Here is a 14,332-nt window from a genome sequence, read left to right on the forward strand (position 1 = left end):
CAGCCAACTGATGTTTCTATCTCTCTCTCCCTCTCTCTTCCTCTCTGAAATTAATAAAAATATATTTTAAAAAAATAAAAATATAGCATTCAAAAAGGAAGGCTTAGAAAAACATAAGAATTTTAAAATATTTCTAAATCTCTGGGTGGCTTTTTTTCTTAAAATTAGAATAAGAAAAAAATCAGAAAGAAATCATCAATAGATTTGTCTATATACAAAACCCTCAAATTTCTTTATGCTGAAACAATGAGCCTGATAAAAATATTCAAAGAAAATAAAGGAGATTGTTAATCAAAGCTCATAAAAATAAGACAAATATTTAGATTCCCAATGGATAAGTGGGCAAAGGACACAAACAGTATATTTGAAAGATAGGAAGCATGGTGCTTAATAAGTATATGGGAATGTAGCCAACACATAATAATTGAGAAACAGAAATAAAATATGGTACCATTCTCATGATTAAATCAGTAGGCAATTTTTAAAAATGTAATAAAAATCAATGCTGGGAAAGACCTAAGGAGTGGCCACATCACATATTATTAGTACAACTTTTTTGGATAGCAGTTGGCAATTGTGATGAGAAAATAGCTCCTCCGAGTTGCTGCCTAGGCAACTGTGATAATCTTGTATATACGCAGTCTGGACATTTAAGTAAGGACTGAGTTCAGAATTCCCACCATAAGTTCCCACTTTGCCTTTCCTGATACAGCTTTTAAAATAAACACTTAGGGATGAGTTTTCAAAAAGTTAGTGATCACTACCCCAACCAACTTCTAAGTGCCTGCCAACCTGCCCACTCTCGTGACCTGAGATGGAGAACTGCTCTTCATCGGCTGATTGTGCCCTCCCCACCCATGTTTCTAATATTTGTAACTAATAAATCTTGTGACTTAATGGAGGGTGGAGGGGGTTAATGGGGGGAAAAGGAGGGGGACATCTGTAATACTTTCAACAATAAAGATAAATTAAAAAGCAAAACAAAAAGAAATGTTGTGACTTTATTTCCTCTGTATGAGTGTATTGAAACTGAGCCTCAAATGAAAAACACCCAGGGTGTTCACTTCCCCAAGGTGGGAACTGGGATGCTGAGGGAGCTACCTGCGTGGGTGTCTTGTGCCTCCTCATTCAGCAGTTCATAATCTGAATATTCTTAACTTAATACACCAGCTAATTGGGGGGGGGGGCAACACAACAATGATTAAATACCTGAAAAAATTTAACCTTTAATGTAGTAAATTCTATGTAAATCACAGCATTCTTTCTAACAGCAAGGAAAAAGGAAACAATGCTAAATATCCACCATTAGGAAATTGGTTAAGTAAATGATGATCTACTTGACAAAAATATTCTGTGTCCAATAAAAATATTTATGAAGAGTTTCTTTTAAAGTTTGAAATGTGGAAAATGCAAATACTATAAAGATTAAGCAAAAAATATAGGATATAAACATACATCTTTATAGAACTATGTATAAAAACAACAAAAAAGAGAAATATATCAAAATGCTAATACTGTGTACCAACTATTTTATTAACTGCTTTGTCCTTGAAAAATGTAAGAGATCTAAGAAAAGAATTATTGGAACACCTGTCCAAGGGATTTAAGGCTGAGTAGGAGAATAAGAAAACGAGAAGACGCAGAATGAACTGTAAATAGGTAGGTAGTCAGTCAATACACTAGAGCAGTGGTTCTCAACCTGTGGGTCGCGATCCCTTTGGGAGTCAAACGACCCTTTCACAGGGGTCGCTTAAGACCATCGGAAAACACATATATAATTACATATTGTTTTTGTGATTAATCACTATGCTTTAATTATGTTCAATTTGTAACAATGAAAATACATCCTGCATATCAGATATTTACATTACGATTCATAACAGTAGCAAAATTACAGTTATGAAGTAGCAACAAAAATAATTTTATGGTTGGGGGTCAACACAACATGAGGAACTGTATTAAAGGGTCGCAGCATTAGAAAGGTTGAGAACCACTGACCTAGACATTTCACTTCTAGATATTTACTCCAAGGGAATGAAGTCATAGGTCCACACAAAGGCTTGTGTGTGAACACACAATACAGCCATACACCACTACCACTAGAGCAGTGATGGCGAACCTTTTGAGCTGGGCATGTCAGCATTTTGAAAAACCCTAACTTAACTCTGATGCCGTGTCACATATAGAATTTTTTTGATATTTGCAACCATAGTAAAACAAAGATTTATATTTTTGATATTTATTTTATATATTTAAATGCCATTTAACAAAGAAAAATCAACCAAAACAATGAGTTTGCGTGTCACCTCTGACACGCGTGTCATAGGTTCGCCATCACTGCACTAGAGGGGCTCATGAAGTAACACATAGAAAAGCACTAGCAGAATTCTTGGAAGCACATCTATAATGGATTAGCTTACTTTAGCTCTACCTGCTCACTGCTGTCAGGACTATTCCCCATCTAACCAGACAAGCTCTGTGCTCTCTCTCTCTCTCTCTCTCTCTCTCTTTCTCTCTCAAAAAAACTTCAATATTTTCCCATGTCTCAGAATAAAATCTAAATTCTTAATATGGCTTACTATTTCCTTTTACAGTATCATCTTAAAATTTCTTGATTTCTCACTGTTTATTTTAAACTAAATATCTTTTTTGCCCTTCTAACCTACTTCTCTTGCCACCAGGCTTTCATAGATGATGCATGTCCTCTTTGGTTCACTCCCTTCTCCCTTCTTCCCCTGGAAAACCCTTATTCATCCTTTTTTTAAAAAATGTTTTTATTGATTTTAGAGGGAAAGAGAGAGAAGAAACATCAATGTGAGAAACACCAATCAGATGCCTCCCTACTGGGGATCAAGCCCACAAGCTGGGCATGTGACCCAACCAGGAATCTAAGAGGCAACCCTTTGGTGCATGGAAGAACACTCAACCAACTGAGCCGTACCAGCCAGGGCCTCATTCACCATTTTGATTTTAGTTTAAATATCTTTCTCCTAGGAGTTTAGTTTTTTTGACCATCTTGATCTGAATTTATAAACAAAAGAATGAATTAATACAGATCAAAGATGTGTCTGGTGGGCTAACAATGACAGACTAAGTCAAACCTCCAAGACTTATTCTAGAGTCTACGTTTCTTCCATTATTTCAAAATCATAGCTTCACAGTCCAGAGAAAACAGAGATCAAAGAAAAGTTAACAATGAAAGAGGATTTGGGTAGGCTGGTACTTGTCATCTAAGAAATTAGGTCTGGGCAGTGGGGAGTTACCTTTGGAACAATTTTCAGAGAAAGGTTAATTCTGATATTGTGAAAAATTTAGTACAAGTAGATTGTTCAGGAGAATGACTCAGGGAAACAGAAACAAATGCCACCTCAATATGTCAATAATGTGTTAAGCAGATTAGTTTGCTTCACACTTTGAAAAACTGTGGTATAACGTGAGGTTTTTAAGTAGCTCAACTTTTAAGAAATGCCATTTGGTTCAGCAGCCCCAACTCTGTTAAACATGTTTAGGAACCAGTTGAGACATACTCAATACACCCATTTATCTCTTCTATAAACTGTGGCCTGATACTCTGAATTTGTTGGAAATTATTGATAAGCTCAAAGCAGAAATTAAAAGTACACATACACAATAAAAACAGCAAAACTGCATAGTTCTTTTCAGATAAAAAAAATTCTAAAGCACATTGTGGTTTAACACAAAGAGCATGAGGTAAGGTTTTGTCACCTGTGTTATTACCTTGGGCAAGTAATTAAATGTGTCCTCTGGTAAAAATCTACATAGTTAAGAACAAGTGTTCCATATGGGTATTTTAAAGAATAGATTACAACATGTATATATTTCAGCACTTTGTAGGTGCTGCATAAAAATTGTAAATGTTACTACTATTCCTTGTTTAAGAGATGCTTGGGTAATTAACAAGATCAGAAATAAAAATGACTGAACCCAAATTGGTACATAATTCCCATGTATTTGCCCTCTTTTAGTCATACTTAAAATAGCTAGTTATTTACTCATCCCATGGGAAATATAATTTATCAGTAAAAAATTAGTTATCTGAATATTTCACATGGGTATCTCAAAGTCAAGTATCAGATAAATCTGAGGAAATACTCAATACCAGGAAATGTGGCTTTTCACTTTGTGTTATTTTGTTGCCCATAGTCACAGTTCAAACAAACTGAACACTCGGGAAGGCTGCGGGAGTTCAAATGCCTGTCAAATGCTTGCCTCAAGCCTCAACAGAAAATAAACTAAGATGTAATGGCTTTTCATTGAGACAGAAAAAAACAAAACAAAACACACGGCATCAGTATGGGAAAACAAGGACGCCATGCACCACAATAACCACTGGGAAGGCTTTTGTTTGCCAACCAAAGCCTCAGCAACCATTACTGCATCTGAGACACATAGAGTTTAAGAGTAACTGGCAGATGGCCACATCCATTTCTCAGTTCTATTACTTCACATCAGTAACTGAACTGTATTTCTTCATACCAATGACAAATAATTAAAGAAAGCAAATGAATGTATAAAAATAATTTCATCTAGTTATAGGCTCTAATATTTCCTTATGGTATAGCTTTCCTACAGTGATTACATAAAATCTTTCTTGCTTTAACAAAGTATACTTGGAAAAAGTATTATGACTCTCTTGCCCTGACACTAAATTTTTAAAAAAGCTGTAGGATATTAAATATGAACTAGAGACAAACTGTAAAAGCTAAAGTGTCTTTAAAACATATTAAAATTAACCAAAGGATCAAGGGGTCACCTGGCACTAGTAAAACACCTTCATATATTAACTATGAGTTGACTAAATTGATTTCAATCTTAAACATGTGATACATCTAAATTTCTGTATTTTTCTTCAAAGCAGTCATGCTTGACTCATTAAATTCGTATTCCAATGAACATATCATTACTGAAAACATCTTTGGGTCCTCCTTTCAAATATTTATACTAAGGGTCAGTTTTAAGTCACACAAGGAAAAAAAAACCCACCTCTTTTAAAACAAAAAATAGTATTATTAAACTTGTTTGTCAAAAAAGAATTTACATGTGCCCTAACCAGTTTGGCTCAGTGGCTAGAGCGTTGGCCTGCAGACTGAAGGGTCCCAGGTTCGATTCCGGTCAAGGGCATGTACCTTGGTTGCAGGCACATCCCCAGTAGGGGGTGTGCAGGAGGCAGCTGATCGATGTTTCTCTCTCATCGATGTTTCTAACTTTCTATCTCTCTCCCTTCCTCTCTGTAAAAAATCAATAAAATATATTTTTTTTAAAAAAGAATTTACGTGTAATTTTTCTATCACATTTAAAAATAACATGTTCCATTTGACAGTACTTCCAAAAATCTATTTCCCTAAAATGTTGTGCTAAATGGCAGCAGGGTTTTAAGTAAGTGCATCACCTCTAACAGTGACTCTTCAGAAGGGGACAATGTTCACTTGGCTGTATTTAATCTTAGATTCTTGTTTTAGAAATTTTAGAATTTGTTTTATGTAATCAAACCTCGTAAGTATATGTCAAGATTATTTCTTTTTTAAGGATTATATACCTATCTACTGAAAGGGGTGAACCACAGTTGATTGAGAAACCAACTGTTTTTTCACAGCAAGAGATGGACTGCAGCCACTGACCATCTAGTACTTGTCAAGCCATAACCACCAGATTATTCACTATGTATCAATCACTAAATCACCTTTGATGAGTAAACCGAAACCTTGTTTCACCTATATCCAAGGCCACTACACTTCTCTAAACCAAGTATCACAGAAAATAAAACCACTCAAGAAATCTTTTGGCTCAATTCGGAACTCCAATTCTAATCACTCTTTTAAATCAAATGTTCTTTCTTTAAACTATAGTCATGTGTGTCTATAATTAAAACTGGTGATTAGTTTTAACACTATCACTAAATGATTACATATATGCAATAATTAAAAGTTAGGTTCATTTATTAAGTGTTCTATAAAATGCCACATCCTCTGCTAGATTCTGTGTGTATCCATTTGAAGACATCTAAGACCTAGGAGCTACAAGTCCAATAAGTAAACAAAAATTATATTCTATGCACCCCATGTTCATTGCAGCATTATTTTAAATAGCCAAGACATAGAAACAACCTAAGTGCCCATCAATAGGTGAATGAATAAACAAAATGTGGTATACAACTACACAGAATATTATTCAGCCATAAAAAAGAAAACACTCCTGCCATTTGTGACAATATGGATGGACCTGAGGGCATTATGCGAAGTAAAATAAGTCAATCAGAGGAAGACAAATACTGTATGATTTCACTTATATGTGGAAACTTAAAAAACCCCACCCAAACCAAAAAACAGAATTCATAGATACAGAGAAAAGATTGGTGACTGCCCAGGGTGGGGGTAGGGGGGTCTGGAGGGGTGGGAATAATGAGTGAAGGTGGTCAAAAGGTACAAACTTCTAGTTATAACATAAGTAAGTCCTGGGGATGTAACGTATAGTATAGTGACTATAGTTAGTTATACTGTATTGTATACTTGAAAGTTGCTAAGAGAATAAATCTTTAAATCACAAGAAAAAAAGTTTTGTAACTCTATGTAGTGATGGATATTAACTAGACTCTTTGTGGTGATCACTTTGCAATACATACAAATAGTGAATCATTATGTTGTATACCTAAAACTAATATAATGTTATATGTCAATTATATCTAATTTAAAAATTAAAAAAATATTCTAACATGGTCTTTGTTAAATAGTAGTAAGATTTGCAGGGGCTTAATAAGGAGTTATTTATCAAAAATTGCCTAAAAAGACAGACAAGAACAAATATTAGATGGGGAATGTAGAAAATTAGAACTCTCATAGACTGCTAGTGGAAATGTAAAATGATAAAGTGGCTTTGGAAAATAGTTCAGCAGTTTCTGAAAAGATTTAACATCAAGCTACTATATGACCCAGCAATTCTGCTCCTAATAAAATAAAAAACCCTGTCCACACAAAAACTTGTACATGAATGTTCGTAGCAGCATTATTCGTAATAGCCAAAAAAATGGAAAAATATCCTTGAGTGAGGCTTAACAAAAAACAAATAAAAAAATCAGATTCCAATAAGTACTCTAAAAGCATGAGGTCCTAAAATGACTGATGTGAAGAACAGAAGTAGGGAAGGCTCATATCAAAGGTGCTGCCATCAAGAGTTAGACCCTGAAGGAAGAACAGAATTTTGAATGAGGAAGAAGTACTCTGGGCAGGTGGGGAAGGCTGCACAAAGATATAGAGGTAGAAGGTATTAAAGGGTCTGAATAATGGTGAATGATTTTTGTTTGGGGGCATTTGAGTACTGGAGAGATCAGAACTTTAAGTTTTACTTAATTATCATCAAGAGGCCTGTGTACCTTAAAATCAATAAGAAAAAGAAGAGAATGAGAAATCCAAAGTTGGAGAGCCATTTGGCTAGGTAATGATGCAATTAACTGAGAAAGAGATTATGAGAAGAATATATCTAGGTAGAAGAATAGGAAGGGGAAAATGTTGAATTTTAAGTAATTTGAGATCCAGGTATATAAAGCATCAGTAAAGAGTTATCTGTGCATTATCTTAGTACTCTGATTTATAATATCAACTCTGGTTGCTAAGAGGCTTTTAATGTTTACTTCTTAGGTATGATTTTGCTAACCTCCAGTTCTATATATGTACCACATAAATAGGATTTAGCTAGCACTGGCTCTATTCCTTTAGGAGAAAAAAACCCCAACAACTTAATAGCAACGCAAAACAAGTGAGGAACATGTACCGACCTGTACTTCTGCCATTTATGTAGCAATTTCCTGGTATGTCAATGCCATTGTTCACAGCCTGCAATTTTTAAAGGGTGCCTGCCAATGTGGTAATACAATCCAACTTCCCTGTACGCTAGTTATTAAGGAAAAGGAGTGATCAAAAGATGAAATTCCTTTAAAAAGTATACTTAAAGTGCTTCAATGTTGGTAGTTTAATATATTAAAACAATCTTTGTAAACTCAGTATGAAAGCATCACTTTCATATGCAATCCTTAAGTTAGTTTTATATGAATAAAATTTAACCTTTTCTAATAAGTGATGTTGATTATGTACTAGAAATTAAATTACTGGAATGCTATATTCCTACTTCAAAATAACCATAGCCAGAAACTACCCTATAAACATATATACAAGATGCTATAGGGAAAACACAACATAGACAACTATCTCTAATATACTTATTTGATTTTAACTTATGATAATCACAGCAGGCAAAATAGTGTATATTTTTCTAGTTAGAGTCAATCCAGTGAAGAAATTCATAATCTATACATGGATAAGAGAAATAACAAAGTGGCATTCACAGGGTTCTTTAAATAAGCAAGTAATCTTTAGAAAGACTTGATTTGAATTCCTTGATCTCTGCCAAAGTCCATCTGTTTATACCAGTTGTTTAGAAAACACTCAATAAGATATTTCCAAAGAGCAAATGGCAGGTCAAGTTTAGAACATGTGACTTCCTCTCTAATTATATTTAAACAGCACTCAGTGAGTAAGAATCAGTCCACAAAGGACACTGGAGAAAGCCTGCATTCTTCATCTTTGAAGAAAAAAACATTGAAAGGTAAAAAATTGCAATTTTCTCAATGACATATTAAAACCAAATGTAACTTTTAACATATATTTCCAAAATTAAAATTTGAGCTTTAAGTTTAAAAGAATAGTTAAATATGCTCAACATGGGTCAGTTGCATTATCTCAACTGTGGCAAGCCATTAGATGCAAATACAGGCTAAAAGGAAATTAGCCTTAATTTAAAAAGGGCTCACTATTAAACTTTTGGTGTATGTCTGTACTATGTCTTCACAGTTTGCTTCTAAAATACACTGGTCTAAGACACAGATTCAAGTTCTAGTTCTGGTCATTTTTAGATATGCATCCTCAGAGGATATGCTTTTCTATCTGAGCCCATTTGTAAAATGTAAGGGTTGATTTTGATCACTTCTAAATGAACCAAAATGGTGGCATTTCCCCAGTGATGGGAAGAAGGTTCCTTCATTTTTCTCCACTTTTAACAAAGCTAGTTCTTAAATTTGTTTGTGATCCAAGTCTTAGACTAAATTTCTGTACATATTTTTAAACAGGAAAATGATGTTCAAGGTATCATTTATTAGCCTTTGCCTTCTGTCTGTTGGTAACACTTTGGAGACAATAACTACCTCAAGTTCTACGGAGGTCTCGAATTCCATGATGAGTTTGAATTCTGAGGCAACCACAAATTTTCAAATGACCTCAAAACTCACGAGAAGCCCGAATACTGAGACAGACCCGAATACCAAGACAATTTCAAATTTCCAAATGTCTCTGAATCCCACGATGAGCCCAAATTCTAAGACAAACCCGAATTCCAAGACAACCTCAAAGCCCAAGACAACCTCAAAGCCCAAGACAACCTCAAAGCCCATGACAACCTCAAAGCCCAAGACAACTCTGAAAACATCAGTGACCTCAAAGATACCCACCACCATGACGATGACGACTGTGAAAAGTGGTGGCACCACACTGAATCCAAAGGACAATATTCACTTTCTTTTCTATGTAATATTTTTGCTGTTTTGTGTGCAATGAAGCTTAAGTGGACTTGAACTGTCTGCATTCCTATCTCAGTTCTTTATCATCTGCACAGTAGGAAAATCATATTTATTTCAACTTCCTTCTAGGAAATTATCATTATCCTAGCTTAATTTAGTTGTTTGCAAATTTTAATTGTGTAAGCTTAATTATTACTTTAATATAGCTTCCTTCCTTATAAATGCTTTTAAAAAGCACAAAATACCAATGTTTGCAAAACTGAACTGAAAATTAGATCTTTGCATTAAAGGCATAAGAGATGAAATGATGTTGGTGTTTAACCAAAGTATGCTTCTGCGTAGGTGAGAGGAAAGAAGGTAGGGGATGAAGAGTAATGTGTATTGTTCTTATATTATTTTATTTTTTCAGTGCTCTATGAAACAATACACCTATGTCACTATATTTCATGAATGTATAATAGTAATATGTTATTACAATAAAAATGATGATTATTCTGCTAATCTTTGTAATGTATTACATCAGCTGCTCCAATGAAAAGATTCTCTTGCTTTGGGTAAACCTTTGTTTTGTATTTCAAAAGGTCATTTGTAAATCAGATGCCTAGAATTCGGAATTCATGCTATTCTACTAAGGTTAATCTAACCCCCAAACCTAGTATTGAATTTTAAGTGATAATAACCACCCTATTAACAGTGCAGTTTTAAAGGTTTGAAACCCAACTCTGATTTTTTACTAGTTGTGCTACCATGAGTTAAATACATAAACCGGTAGGATTCCCAAACGAACTTCGATAATAAACTGATTACAAATGGATCACTTGGGGTGCCTGTTAAAATATACAGATTAGGCTCTACCTTTGATATTTTGATTTGGCAACCTGAAGTAGGGCCAGGGAAATGTTTGTTTGTTTGAATTCTCCTAGGCATTCTGATAGCTAGGTTTGGGAATGACTAGCAACTGCTCTAAGTTTCAGTTTATATACATGTCAATCACTGTTACTAACAATACCTCAGAAAGTTACTGTAAGGGTTAAATGAAAAATTATATAATATGCATAGTTTGTCTGATGCAGAGAGAGAGCACTCAGTAAATGTTAGCTATTATTATTACTACCACCACCCAAGAAGCAATTGCCAGGCATTTCAGTATTCAGGAGGAAGACTCTTCACTGTAACTTTTAAGTTTTATATTTTTAACTAGAGGCCCGATGCATGAAATTCATGCAAGAGTAGGCCTTCCTTCCCCCCCTGCCGGCACTGCCTTCCCTCTGGCACCTAGGACCTGGGCTTGCCTCTGGCTGCCAGCTGGCACCGAGGACCCCGGCTTCCCTTGCAGCCCTGGCTTCATCCAGAAGGTCGTCCAGAAGGACATCCGGTCTAATTAGCATATTACACTTTTATTATTATAGATTATTCTTACAAAATAATATGTGCTCTTGGCAACAAGTCTAACAGTACAGAGATATGTAACAGAAATATTATAAATGGTTCTCTACCTTCTCCAAACAGACTCCCCTGAGATAATGTGAGCATTATTTAATATTATTGCTCAGTCTATACATATTACACACACACACACATACACATACACACACACACACACACACACACACACACACACTACTCTGCACCCTGTATGTGTCAGAATCGTGCTTCTGGGTCATTAGAGGACTTCTGGTACTTTTGCCAGCATAGAACCCATTTTTCCTCATCCTGATATCGGCAATCCAACTTTCTCATGGGAAACCCTGCTCCCTAATCTTCTCTTTTCAGTTCATGCAATTCGAGTAGGACTGGCTTCACCACTGAGCTCCAGTCAGTAATAGGCACATAATTCAGACCTAGACAACCATGAAATTCCAACTCCCTCTCCCCCTTGCCGTAGTGATTGCCTTAGGAATTAACATGTGACTTAAGCCAGGCCAGTAAGACCAATACTTCGGCTGTAACTACTAGGAAACAGGTGTTTTTCTACTGGGGTTGTTAAGCTGGGAGAACACAAACCACTGTGACCAGTTTAGAAAGAGCTGTTTAAGAATAAAATCAACACAAAGAAAGTAGAGTCAAGAGATAGAGAAGACAGATGTTCTCCAAGTGACACTGTTCTAAACGCTGCATGTAGTCATGCAAGAAGCCAGTCCATCTCTTGATCTTCTTAGGTACATGTGTCAACTGATACTCCTTTTGGCTTATACAAGTTTGAATTTTGTTTCTGTCACTTATAACAAGCAAAATAAACTTTAACATATTGCATATTACTCCATAATAGAGAACTATCATCATTTATTCAATAATTTCCCTTTTGAAACATAGTTAAATGGTTTTTACCTTTTCCCCCCACTATAAACAACACTGCAACAATTGTCCTTTAGTATTTATGGCACTTAAACTACTACAGGGCAGGAGTATAAGTATATGCGAGCAAATAGCAAGAAAAGATCAGAAACTAACCAAGGTCAAAATTAAGAAGCCCTTTCCTTGCATGCCTGAATGAATCTGGGCTTTATATGGGGAGTCAATGGTGCTATGTGACACAACGAGACAGATGAGATTAGTTTTCTGGAAACCTCCTACAGAAGCAATGCTAAGGTGAACTGGAAGTAGTTATCTGGGGATTAGGAGTAGGAGGATAATGCTGCATTAGTACAGATAAGAGCTAATAAGACAATCTCCGTGATGACAGTGGGGAAATGGTTTCAAAATACATCTGCAAGGTACCTAAAATTAACATTAAACCATTAAGATCCAATAAAAAAAACAAAACAAAACAAAAAATTGAAACACATACCTAAGGAAAGCTCCTGATGAAGGATAGCACTAGGTAGTCATTTTGAATCACAAGACTGCTGGGCTAGAAGCATGTTCTTGACTTAGAGACAGCCAGAAATCTACTGTCTAACCAGTATGTAGCATTAAATGCTTTGACAAACAGATTTATTTTTTTAGCTGAACCACAGTTCCTTTCTGGAATTTGAAGTGTGCAATACTGAGGTAATAAAGGAGTTACTAACTGGAGCTAAAACTGAAAGGATACATAAAGAGGAAAGTCATGATGCAGAGTTGAATGTGAAGTCAAGAGAGAGTCAAAGAGCATGACAGACAGTCAGTTCTGCCTCCACCTGGGCAGAATCTGCCCCCCCCCTTTTTTTCAGAATCTACTTTAATGCATGTGTTTCCTGAGGCCTATCATCTCAAGAGAATGACTTCTTTGCAATAGTAAAGGCCTAATTAAAACAACTTAATTGATTTGTCACAATCTCATTTCTAAAATTAAAATGTAGTAACTGATAGTGAGGAAGATAAAAGAAAGAGGGAAGAATTTTACATGACTAGGGTTCTAGAATGGGAAGAGATGGGGATGTTATTGAGAAAGAGAATATGGTGTGAAGAAGTTGATTTAAATATACAGTGAATTAAGTTTTGGACATTAGAAGTCTGAAATGTCTGGACTATCTGTAAGGACACTGAAATCCACAGCTCAAAAGACTAATACATGGTAGTCTAAGTCACAGAATCACAGCAATAGCAAAAGAGAACCCAAGTGTTCTCTGACAAGTTAGCTGTACAGAGACAAGGCCCTCACTACAATGTGGCCTTGTCCAGTGGAGGAACTGGGCTCTCTGCTCTGAGCCACTGTGTGCTCTTCTGTCCTGGAGCTAGGGCTCCCACCAGGTGAAAATGAGGCCAGGAAGAGCTCTAGATCTAAGGAAAAAACTGAAAGGATTAAAATCTAAAATTGGCAGCAGATTCATAGTTTCCTGTCTGCCTCTCCCATGAAGTTTTTGTGACCTATAAAATTCTGTACAGAGTATATTTGAGGTTTTCTTTGATTTTTCTTATTTTTTGTTTGTTTTTCAACATGACTCTGCTGCCTATGATTATACAGCTAATAAGCAGTACGGCTGGGAATCCTTAGCACCCTCGAGTCACCATATTAGACAGGTTTCCTGGAAATCCCACTGATTTAACCCCAGAGGGTGTATGCATCAGGCCCATTCTATCTTCATTTGGCCTTTCCAGATCATTATAGAGAAGGGACACAACCCTACAATATCTGATCCTGAAGAAAGTACCCTGTTTTGAGGTTTCTGAGAAACCTTGCTACTTATAAACTAGTAAGAGAGAGGAGGACACACATCTATTTACCTCTCATACCAATGTTTTACTTTTCATTATTTAGCCAAATTAGGGAAAGTCAAAATATACTACTCGTATTAAAGATTAGGTTAGAATATAAATATGGTTCATCTCAATTATAAAAAAGATAAATTATCTTAAACAATTTAGACACAGCAACTGAGATGAAGTTGGAGAGAAGACTTTCATGGGAAGGTGAAGAGTTGTTATTCAGAGTTGTTAAAGAGGCAAGCTAAGGATAAATGCAAGTTTCTATACTTTCTTGATACCCTAACAACCCAGTTCTTGGGACTTCTTGGTCTTAACGCTATTTGAATTATCTGATTAAGTGAGTTTCTGATCTTCCACCTTCCTGTCTTCACTCTTTCCCCATTATTTCTCAACCTCCATTTGTTTTTTACACAGTGCCAAGTTTTTGCCACCCATGGCTATTGAGTCTACTGACATAATTCTTCAACTTATGTTAAATTCAGGAACTCAGAGTAATTCCTATAGCAAGCGAATAGCAAAACTAAGACTAAAGTCCTTGAGATTCCAAAGACGATGGTCTCTCTATTACATCACATTGTCTCTAAGGTTCAATTAATCATGAGTTTATGTCATGCTAAGTGG

At 35.6% G+C, this 14,332-nt stretch overlaps 1 protein-coding gene across 1 annotated transcript in view; it reads right to left on the reverse strand.

The window, feature by feature from the left end:
• The window catches only part of NF1 (neurofibromin 1), a 230,024-nt gene that overhangs the window by 75,909 nt on the left and 139,783 nt on the right, over positions 1 to 14,332 (reverse strand). The window lies entirely within an intron of this gene.

The sequence above is a fragment of the Myotis lucifugus genome, unplaced genomic scaffold (genome assembly GCF_000147115.1).
Source record: "Myotis lucifugus unplaced genomic scaffold, Myoluc2.0 scaffold_157, whole genome shotgun sequence".
NCBI lineage: Eukaryota > Metazoa > Chordata > Mammalia > Chiroptera > Vespertilionidae > Myotis > Myotis lucifugus.